Genomic DNA, 12,687 nt, shown 5'->3' with positions numbered 1-12,687 from the left:
AATTGGTAAAACCGATATAATTATGGGAAAAATCGATGAAAAATTGACGACGATTTGGGAATAGTCGAGGAACTCAGAGATGTTGACATTCAGTAATTCGTGTTTTGACCGCCAGGCGGCAGCACGCGCCTGACAACACGCCTACCATGACCTGAGGAGGTCAACGACGTGGCTTCCCTAAGCCATACAATGTGGCCTCACTAAGCCATACAATGTGGCCTCACTAAGCCACACAATGTGGCCTCACTAAGCCATACAATGTGGCCTCACTAAGCCATACAATGTGGCCTCACTAAGCCACACAATGTGGCCTCACTAAGCCACACATGGTAAAAAACCTTATTATAAGCTACCAGACGTATAGATCAGTGTTTAAAGTAATAATAATACATTATTATTAATGTAATAATATTACTAAAATAATACAGCTCATGCCATCTGTCGGCACAAGAGAACACTACCAACTGGCTGGTCAACAGTGACCATAAGGTACAGCTTACGCCATCTGTTGACATCAAATTACACTTATAACAAATTACCCCACAAAATACCACTAACGCCATCTAGTTTTTTTCCAACGCACTATAAATAGCCAAACAGCAACCCATAAGGCGGGTTGTTGTGCTCGGGTAGGAGGTTCCTAGCTCCGCCCACAGATGGTATGGGGTGCATAATAAATGGCATATCTTTGTTGACATTCACACAACAGCCAATCACAGGAAGGGATCAGCTAAAGGCTCCATCCACTTAATAAATCATCTTTATTCAGCACACCATCGATGCTTATGACATTCTGCTTCAACTTTAATCTATCTAAAAAGTGAAATGTTAAGTATTTAAAAGTATTAATATAGTGATAATTAAATACTTCAGGATGTAACGAGTGTTACAGAAACATGGGCAGTGGCTACCTAACTTGTGACGTCATCAGTGGGGGTTGCCTCACACAAATAATGATACGCTGCTCTACCTTCTTATTCCAGTAAATTATTCAGTTAGATGGAGATTTCTGTCAGGTGCAAAACAGAAATTGTTGTTCTTTTTCACAACAACCTTGTTGTTGTGCACAAGGACCTATTTCTTAGTATAAATTTTATTCATAAAAGAGTGTTGGTATTCCCCGCAACAGCCAATCACAGGAAGGTATCTCTGGAAGCTCCGCCTCCTTATGGACTCAGCACATCGCTCTAGCTCAGATTAGATTAGATCAGATTGGTATTAGGTAACTAGAATTCTGGAATTACTTTTTTTTATCTACTGTTGAGGATATATATGTAAGACAAATGTAAGGTTCTGAGGCTAAGTAACGAAGATAGTTACAAGATACGAGCCAGGGGCCGGATTCAGGAAGGTACTTACGAAGGTTTTTCCTCTTAGCTAAGAACGAATTCCTTCTTAGCGCCTTCGTGGCGGCTAGGTCCGTATTCAAAGAGCTACCCTAAGTGGAAAAACCTTCGTAAGTTCATTCCGGGATTTAAGTGTGGTTTCGACCACTCGTAGCTTTACGTAAACTGGATATAAGTAATTTTTTCTCTACTACATAACACTGGGATCGATTTATGATATTGGAACATGACCAAAATATTATAGCTGGTGAATCTAGTGAAGAGGAATCCTTCGTGTTAGTTATATATGCATTCTCTGCTTGAAACTTGAAGTAAATATGTGTTTGATGATAGTAGAATTAGTTTTATAATAGCAAGATATTATACCAGTAGTTATTAAGTAAATAAACACTGGTGAACATGAAATATGAGAGAAGGTGATGAGCCCTGCCTGATGGGATCATTTACTATCACCAAATTCCCCTGTTCACCTAGTAGTAAGGGTGTACCTTAGCTATACATACCCATTTCTAATTTATTTAGTTTGGTTTTATTTTGAAATTAAATCTGGGTGAGACATAAAATAAAAAAAATGCTGCACAAATGATGTTAGGTAAGGAGAAGGGTAAAAATGTCACAAACTTTATTCATTGAATACTTAAAGCTATAATTATGACTATATACTGTAGATTATTAAAAAAGAGAGAGGGAAGTAGGGGTCCAAGACCTCTTCCTGTTATACAATTTGGGTGTGGAACAAGTAATTATCAAAAGAAGGCACCATGCCGGGAAGGCTATGTAGCAGTAAGGCAGTGAGGTGAGGCAGCTACTTATTTGAGAAATGCTTATTTTATTTACCTTATAAGCTGAGGCAACTTATTTTATTTGAGGAATACTCAGCTGATTCCTCTACATTTAGCATGGAACAAATTTGTGTCCAAGACCTCTTCCTGTTACTCAATTTGGCTGTGTGTAACCAAACTAGAAGTGCTCTACAAATCAAGGGACCCAGAATGTGGAATGACCTGCCGAATCATGTCAAAGGCTGTACCTCTCTCAACCAGTTTAAGAGTTAAACCAAGTACTGCCTAATTAACTCCATGTAACCTAACTTACCTCCTAAATGTCAACCCATGTCTTGCTATTTTTTAAACAACGCTGTTCACCAACATGTGCAATTGCTGAGTTATGCTATGCTAACCCCCCTTTTTGTATTTTTTATTCCTTCTTTCAACACAATTTATACCTAATCCCGATTACTAAGTTTGTCTGTGTTTTTTCCCCCCACACCTTGCCCGAAATGCTATGAGTATTAGTGGCTTTAGGTATTGTATGTACTAGCTCTGTCTATAAATCCAACATTATGTTTGTAAATCAACTGTATGTACTTTTCCTGAATAAAATGTATTTATTATTTATTTTTTAATCAGTAAGTATTAAAAGAAGGCACCAAGCTGGGAAGGCTATGTAGCACCATTGTGTGTAACAATAAACCAAATTTTTTTTAACAAATAATGCACCTGTATGGTAAAACAAATCCTGTCAGCTGTAAAAATATTGATGCAGTTGTTTAAATGAAAAATATAATGAAAGAAATATTACTGGTTTATTTTTATCCTATCTTTTTGTACTGTACAGTATATCCAAGGAAGTGAAAAATTGAGACATAATGCACAATTTAATGAATGATTAGCATGGATTAGCAGTTCAAAAGAAATATGATTTGTATTACATATCAACATAAGATCTTAATGATCCATGGTCAACATGATTTAATAAGGATAATACAGTACTGTATTTGTAATAATACAAACTATAATTTAAAATCTTTATTACTGATTTTTTTTATTAAGAAGATTAGGTATACACAGCAATGTGCTGCTACCCTATTCTATATGGAATATTACACAGTGTAGATAAAAAACTAGCTATAAGTTTATCTAATACTCCCATCTCACAGGATGGTTAGACATACTGTACATGGAATCAATTTAGAAAATACAGTACCAGCCTCAATACAAAAAACAAATCAACTCTGACTAAACAACTCTAAGCAATTTTCACAAGAGGTAAGCACTGAATCATGGAAACATTATATTATAATTACTCTTACCAGTTTCTACAAAACTCCTCTCAAACAATGTATTTTTAAACATGTTTAGGTATACACAGCAATGTGCTGCTTCCCTATTCTGTATAAAAGACCACACAGTGTAGATCAAAAACCAGCTACAAGCTCACCTCACAGGATGGCCAGTCATACATGGAATTAGGAGAGAACAAAATACTTAATGCTGATCTATTAGCCTCCACTGGCAAAATCTGGGTGCAGCACAAGAATATCTTCCAATATTCCTGAGTGTATGAAGTAATTACAGAGCTCAAAATACCTCATACCATTTGGTATGAAGTCACTGATAACAGGACAATCACAGATATAGTGTTGGAGAGTATGTTCTCTCAAGTAGGACTGAAAACAGATGTTTTTTTTCCACCAAGAGGGCTATAAACCCATGGAACCGCCTACCCGCTGAAGCCTTAAATGCCAAATTCCAGCTAAAAAATATAATTAAGACAATTGGCGGGCCCTTCAACAAGCCGCCGGCTTTCTGTCCTCTTCGAGGTCACTAGATAGTTAGTGGCCCTTGGGTAAATTCAGTAAATATATACAATAATTGTCAGCGCATCTTCCGAGCAACAAGGACAGCTACACAGTATCTCTTAGAATTACGTAGGTAAACAACAAATGTAACATATTTGTTTACTACAATGTCGGTGCTGGCTGTAGAAGTTGAAAAAACATTGTTTTACTTCGAAATATACTAATTTTATAAGAAAATTCGACGTAAATAGGCGGCAGTAGAGCTGCGATAAGCCAGCGCTAAATCTTCAATATGAAGAATGTTGCTGCTCTCTGATTGGCCAAACGAAACACAGTAGTGACCTCTATCGGCACGCAGGTGAACCAACAATTTTTCTTCCTAAGTATACCTTATTGAATCGCACCTAAGCATCTTCTTAGGGCGCACTTAGGAACCTTCGTAGCAAACCCACTTACGAAGAAATACACAGAGCTTCCTGAATCTAGGTCCAGATGGTGTTGAGATTGCAAAAGGGATTATGATTAGAACTTAAGCCAAAAAATCAATGCATAAATGTTCGCAAATATGATGCTGGGATTTATTTCTCGAAAAGTTAGCAATAAAATACGCTTTTTAGTTCTTTATTTTTAAAATTAAGGCCAGGGATTCTGTCTAACGAAGCTGAAGCTAAAACACCGTTATGTTCATCTGTAGCTTGACCCTAAATACTCGTTTATTAAACAAATTTATTGTTAGAGTTTGTTAGGAATCAACTTTGTTGAAGGCAGAGTGTCCAACAAATACCTTCCTGTGATTGGCTGTTGCGGGGAATACCAACGCTTATATGAATAAAATGCAAAATAAGAAATATACGTCCTTTTGCTCAATAACCTTGTTGTTGTACAAAAGAACAACAATTTCTGTTTTATACAAGACAGAAATTTCCATCTAACTGAATAATGTAGACCAATAATAAGAGGGCGGAGGCATTGTATCGCCGATATTATTTGTGTGAGGCAACTCCCACTGATGACGTCACAAGTTAGGTAGCCAGCCCATGTTTCTATAACACCTGTTACATCCTGAAGTATTTAATTATCACTATATTAATACTTTTCAATACTTAACATTTCACTTTTTAGATAGATTAAAGTTGAAGCAGAATGTCATAAGCAAGGATGGTGTGCTGAATAAAGATGATTTATTAAGTGGATGGAGCCTTTAGCTGATCCCTTCCTGTGATTGGCTGTTGTGTGAATGTCAACAAAGATATGCCATTTATTATGCACCCCATACCATCTGTGGGCGGAGCTAGGAACCTCCTACCCGAGCACAACAACCCGCCTTATGGGTTGCTGTTTGGCTATTTATAGTGCGTTGGAAAAAAACTAGATGGCGTTAGTGGTATTTTGTGGGGTAATTTGTTATAAGTGTAATTTGATGTCAACAGATGGCGTAAGCTGTACCTTATGGCCACTGTTGACCAGCCAGTTGATAGTGTTCTCTTGTGCCGACAGATGGCATCAGCTGTGTTATTATTACTTCCGAATTCCCTTTAAACACTGATCTACAAATCCCTTGGCTTATGATAAGGTTTTATACCATTTATGATAAGTATTAGATAACTGGAGTTCCGCAATTACTTTTATTTATCAACTGTTGAGGATATCATCATATAACGTCTGGTTAGGACGTACTGCTCTCGATTGATGAAGATTAAGCCACCCAAGAGGTGGCACGGGCATGAATAGCCCGTAAATACTGCTCTCGTAATATTATTCAGGGGGTTGGGGGAACTATCAAGTGAAAGCGCCAAGCCATTACGACTATATAGCACTCGGAAGGGGTCAGGATAAGGATAATGCCGAAAAAAACATTAAAGTCCACTTCAAGTTCGAGTATATTTATTGAGACAATAAAAAAAAACATCTGAAAGGGATAGAGTAGCTTAGGCTATTTCTAACCCCCCCCTCCCCCTTCTACTTCAAGTCCCTCAAGGGGCGCACAAAGTCAATGAGTACAAATACATACATATATATATATATATATATATATATATATATATATATATATATATATATATATATATATATATATATATATATATATATATATATATATATATATATATATATATATATATATATGTGTGTGTGTGTGTGTGTGTACTCACCTAGTTGTGCTTGCGGGGGTTGAGCTCTGGCTCTTTGGTCCCTCCTCTCAATCGTCAATCAACAGGTGTACAGGTTCCTGAGCCTATTGGGCTCTATCATATCTACACTTGAAACTGTGTATGGAGTCAGCCTCCACCACATTGCTTCCTAATGCATTACATTTGTCAACCACTCTGACACTAAAAAAGTTCTTTCTAATATCTCTGTGGCTCATTTGGGCACTCAGTTTCCACCTGTGTCCCCTAGTGCGTGTGCCCCTTGTGTTAAATAGCCTATCTTTATCAACCCTGTCGATTCCCTTGAGAATCTTGAATGTGGTGATCATGTCCCCCCTAACTCTTCTGTCTTCCAACGAAGTGAGGTTCAATTCCCGTAGTCTCTCCTCGTAGCTCATACCTCTCAGCTCGGGTACTAGTCTGGTGGCAAACCTTTGAACCTTTTCCAGTTTACTCTTATGCTTGACTAGATATGGACTCCATGCTGGAGCCGCATACTCCAGGATTGGTCAGACATATGTGGTATATAATGTTCTGAAAGATTCCTTACACAAGTTTCTAAAGGCCGTTGTGTGTGTGTGTGTGTGTGTGTGTGTGTGTGTGTGTGTGTGTGTGTGTGTGTGTGTGTGTGTGTGTGTGTGTGTGTGTGTGTGTGTGTGTCACAATAACGTGGCTAAAGTATGTTGCCCAGACCACACACTAGAAGGTGAAGGGACGACGACGTTTCGGTCCGTCCTGGAGCATTCTCAAGTCGATTGTGATGAGGAATTGATAGATGAAGATATCTATCACCTCACCTCACCACAAGGAGGACCCACAAGGAGGACCCACAAGGTGGACCCACAAGGAGGACCCACAAGTAGGACCCACAAGGCACCTTGTGGTACTTAACCCAAACAATTACCTCGAACGAGAGCCATGTTATGTGTTCAGTGGGATCAAATCTACCGTCTCTGACGCAGTAGCCTCTGAACGCTACACTAAGTAATGAACGAATCTTTAGGAACTCTTCCTAATTGAGAAAGAGAGTTATTATAATGGTTCGTGTATCCTTGAACGCACACGGGACACACACCACGTGGCGGACTCTCCACAACCTTCCCTTAACGGGCCTCTAGCACGTCTCTCGTCACGTGGCTTCTACATGCACGTCCCTCGTCACGTGGCTTCCACATACACGTCACTCGTCACGTGGCTTCTACATACACGTCACTCGTCACGTGGCTTCTACATGCACGTCCCTCGTCACGTGGCTTCCACATACACGTCACTCATCACGTGGCTTCTACATACACGTCCCTCGTCACGTGGCTTCTACATGCACGTCACTCGTCACGTGGCTTCTACATACACGTCACTCGTCACGTGGCTTCTACATGCACGTCCCTCGTCACGTGGCTTCCACATACACGTCACTCATCACGTGGCTTCTACATACACGTCCCTCGTCACGTGGCTTCTACATGCACGTCACTCGTCACGTGGCTTCTACATACACGTCACTCGTCACGTGGCTTCTACATACACGTCCCTCGTCACGTGGCTTCCACATACACGTCACTCATCACGTGGCTTCTACATGCACGTCACTCGTCACGTGGCTTCTACATGCACGTCCCTCGTCACGTGGCTTCCACATACACGTCACTCATCACGTGGCTTCTACATGCACGTCACTCGTCACGTGGCTTCTACATACACGTCACTCGTCACGTGGCTTCTACATACACGTCACTCGTCACGTGGCTTCTACATGCACGTCACTCGTCACGTGGCTTCTACATACACGTCACTCGTCACGTGGCTTCTACATGCAAGTCACTCGTCACGTGGCTTCTACATGCAAGTCACTCGTCACGTGGCTTCTACATACACGTCACTCGTCACGTGGCTTCCACATACACGTCACTCGTCACGTGGCTTCCACATACACGTCACTCGTCACGTGGCTTCTACATGCAAGTCACTCGTCACGTGGCTTCTACATGCAAGTCACTCGTCACGTGGCTTCTACATGCAAGTCACTCGTCACGTGGCTTCTACATACACGTCCCTCGTCACGTGGCTTCTACATGTAAGTCACTCGTCACGTGGCTTCTACATACACGTCACTCGTCACGTGGCTTCTACATGCAAGTCACTCGTCACGTGGCTTCTACATGCAAGTCACTCGTCACGTGGCTTCTACATACACGTCCCTCGTCACGTGGCTTCTACATGCAAGTCACTCGTCACGTGGCTTCTACATACACGTCCCTCGTCACGTGGCTTCTACATGCAAGTCACTCGTCACGTGGCTTCCACATACACGTCAACATCACAGCTAAAACAGAAAACCTATAATTACTCCGAAAATTATAAACAAAATCATCAGTTTAAAAGTTTAATTTTGTATTGATTTTTTTTTTCTCTCTCTCTCTCAAATAGGTACCTGGGTGTTAGTCAGCTGTCACGGGCTGCTTCCTGAGTGTGGAAGCCTGGTCGAGGACTGCTAGGTAACAGGGGCATAGGGTGAAAGAAACTTATTATTATTATTAACATCTTTATTGACAAAATTAATTACAATTTTGCCTAATCTGAGGATTTTGATAGTCTTATTAAATTGAGGTTAATGCTAGTATTCACTGTCACGCAGGACATAAGAACATAAGAACATAAGAACAAAGGCAACTGCAGAAGGCCTGTTGGCCCATACGAGGCAGCTCCTATTCTATAACCACCCAATCCCACTCATATACTTGTCCAACCCGTGCTTGAAACACTCGAGGGACCCCACCTCCACAATGTTACGCTGCAATTGGTTCCACAAATCAACAACCCTGTTACTGAACCAGTATTTACCCAAGTCTTTCCTAAATCTAAACTTATCCAATTTATACCCATTGTTTCGTGTTCTGTCCTGTGTTGATACTTTTAATACCCTATTAATATCCCCCCGGTTATGTCCATTCATCCACTTGTAAACCTCTATCATGTCACCCCTAACTCTTCGCCTTTCCAGTGAATGCAACTTAAGCTTTGTTAATCTTTCTTCATATGAAAGATTTCTAATTTGGGGAATTAACTTAGTCATCCTACGCTGGACACGTTCAAGTGAATTTATATCCATTCTATAATATGGCGACCAAAACTGAACTGCATAATCTAAATGGGGCCTAACTAGAGCAAGATATAGCTTGAGAACCACACCAGGTGTCTTGTTACTAACGCTGCGATTAATAAATCCAAGTGTCCGATTTGCCTTATTACGAACATTTATGCATTGATCCTTTTGTTTTAAATTCTTACTAATCATAACTCCCAGATCCCTTTCGCAATCCGACTTCGCAATCACAACACCATCTAGCTCGTATCTTGTAACTCTATCATCATTACCTAACCTCAGAACTTTACATTTATCAGCATTAAACTGCATCTGCCAATCCTTTGACCATTTCAAAACCCTATCTAGATCAACTTGAAGTGATAGTGAGTCCTCCTCCGAATTAATTTCCCTACCGATTTTCGTATCATCGGCAAATTTGCAAATGTTGCTACTCAAACCTGAATCTAAATCATTTATATATATTATAAACAACAGAGGTCCCAGGACAGAGCCTTGAGGCACTCCACTTACAACATTTTCCCACTCTGACTTGATTCCATTTATACTAACTCTCTGTTTCCTTTGGTATAGCCATGCCCTAATCCAGCTTAATATAGCACCCCCAATACCATGAGACTCTATCTTTTTAATCAGTCTTTCATGTGGCACTGTATCAAAAGCTTTGCTAAAGTCAAGGTATACAACATCGCAATCCTTACCACTATCAACTGCCTCAACAATGCTAGAATAAAAAGATAACAAATTTGTTAAACATGAACGGCCATTTATAAAACCATGTTGCGACTCAATTATTAATTTATGTTTTTCAAGATGAAGACGAATTTTATTTGCTATTATAGATTCGAGGACAGAGGGTCATACACAAGACAATAGGTCTAAACTGTAGGCTGAAGCACATATATATCATGGTTACAATCAATGTTTTAATGTGTGGATATGTGAAAACAACTTTCTATTGTGCACTGCCACACAAGGGCAGGGATGGGTTCATAAGTGATACAGCTTAGAATATAAATAAAAATTGTTCTTCATTCTTTAAAATGGACAAGCAAATTTTGGGTAAATTGTTAGGATGTCGTCCAGAACACCTGAGTCAATAAAATAGTTACACAGTTGGTGGTACAATAGGCCAGGAGGTCTAAAGTCCTTTACGGTTTCACATTCATCAATATAGTGTTCTAGTGAATGCATTAAAAGTTTATCACAGAGTTTACAATCTGAATATTCTGGTAGTGGCTCAGCCTCACTAACCTGCCAGATGTGTCTATAGCCAAGGCGAATTCGCGCAATTACTACATCACATTGCCTGGTCCGATTACTGTGCTGACCATACAAATACCTATTATTACAGAACTTGTCATAACTTTTAATACTGCAGCTTTCAGGTCTCTGTGCATTTCTTAGTTCTTCTAAATCTGAATTAATTTCTTTAATTTGTATGTTTCTAATAACTGCATTAGATAGTCCAAAGTCATAATCAATGTTTTCTTTCATGCAAGCCTCATTGGCCAATTGATCTACAAAGTCATGTTTTTCAACTCCAACATGGGATGGGATCCACACAAATTTTATACAAGAATTATTATCATTGGCAAAAATTACATTCCATTTAATATTACAAGCTACTTCCGACATACATTGTGATGGGTTATTTAAGGACTGCAGAACACTTTTAGAGTCACAGAAAATAACTCCACCACCATTGAGCTTAAGGTATTCAGTGGCTAGATAAGAAACTCTGCCCATTGTTTCTCGCCGGCGCCTGGGATCGAACCCGAGACCACAGGATCACAAGTCCAGGGTGTTGTCTGCTCGGCTCCTATGAGAGTAGTGAAGAGATTGACGGTCAGTGGAGGATGTCACGCGGCTGTGAGGGACATCATCTCCGCCACACCATCACATGGGGACACATTGACTTCCTCAGTGGAGAGTGTAGAAGCCCAGCAGCCCGTGAAGAAGTCATTTGCCGCGGGCTGGCGGCGGCGTCCCTCCGTAAATACAGGAGCAGCATGGCGCCCTTGAGAGCGATCTGTGAAGGACGCCATTCACCCACAAGGCCGGCGGCCCGCGGTAATGTCACCTCACTTGTCTCCATCAATCTCCTTCATAACAGACAATTATTACTCTTAAAGCAATACACTTAACACCTAAGTTTATTTAAGTAGCAGTTTCAGATGCTGTAAAAGTCTTAAGTCCAGAGAGAATGAGACGAAACTTTCTGAACACAAAAATTCTCCGAGCGCGAAGCGTTCTAATCCTAGTGACAGACGTACGACACAATCAAAACAATAGCAAAATTTCAACGAATCAAGGGATATTAAATTATTTTTTTAGCGAATTCGTTAATAGGATACATGTAGGGGTGGTGAGCGAGGGCCAGCAGAGTGCCACAACCCCTGGCACACCTCCTCCCACCGCCACCAGCAGCTGTTCCCAGCGGTACGACAACTGCCCAGACGGTGAAGAATGCGCAGCGCGGGGGGTCGGGGGGGGGGGAGGGGTCGAGGCGGCCCCGTTAGTTTGAATGAATTGGGGTTAACTACTTGGAGCGCTTTAATGACCTCGTACACGCCGTTTGGTATCACTTTTGATGTAAACTGTGTAACCTTTCATATAGAATATTGTAGCAGCACATCCCTGTGTATACCTAAGCTTCTAAATAAACAAAAATCACTTTTCTCTTGGTTGTAAAGTTAACAAAACATATAATTTACGACTGAAATTGCTGACATAGAATTACAGCGCTTGTTAGCCCTTTTATTCAACTGTATATTGATTATTGACGAGGACAAATTGGCATTATTCCTTACATCAATTAGATATATAATGAACCTTGTGCAGGCGAGGAGTCACAATAACGTGGCTAAAGTATGTTGACCAGACCACACACTAGAAGGTGAAGGGACGACGACGTTTCGGTCCGTCCTGGACCATTCTCAAGGCGATTGTGAATGGTCCAGGACGGACCGAAACGTCGTCGTCCCTTCAACTTCTATTGTGTGGTCTGGTCAACATAATGAACCTTAACGGATCAAAAGAGAATTATGGCAATGTACAATTTTTTCTGATGCCCGAACCCTTGAGCAGATTGTCTGCCTTGCCCTCCCTACCCACGTGACCAGCTGCAGGGGACAAGTGGCAGCTCTCACAGAACACGACAACGAGGTGTGTGAGGAATATGATCAAAGGTTTTCAGGACAAAAGAGCCAATGAACAGTCTCAGTTGAGAGATGAAAGGCTAGAAGAAACACTGGATGACATAGAGGTAAACACATAAGAACGCCTGGAAGATCGGGATGCAGCACCATTAATGACACTTAATATTAATAATTAATATTACTGCCTTAATATTACCGTGGTTCCCGAAGGACGCTGCTGAAGCACTTTGTCAACTATAATTATCAATAAAACACTCAAGACAGGACATCTTCCAGATTCTTACAAGAACATAACCTGAATATTGAACCAAAGAAGAACAGAAGTATAGGTATGGGTATGGGGTAG

Source organism: Procambarus clarkii, chromosome 64, assembly GCF_040958095.1.
Source record: "Procambarus clarkii isolate CNS0578487 chromosome 64, FALCON_Pclarkii_2.0, whole genome shotgun sequence".
Taxonomy (NCBI): domain Eukaryota; kingdom Metazoa; phylum Arthropoda; class Malacostraca; order Decapoda; family Cambaridae; genus Procambarus; species Procambarus clarkii.
Note: the sequence above shows the minus strand (reverse complement) of the source record.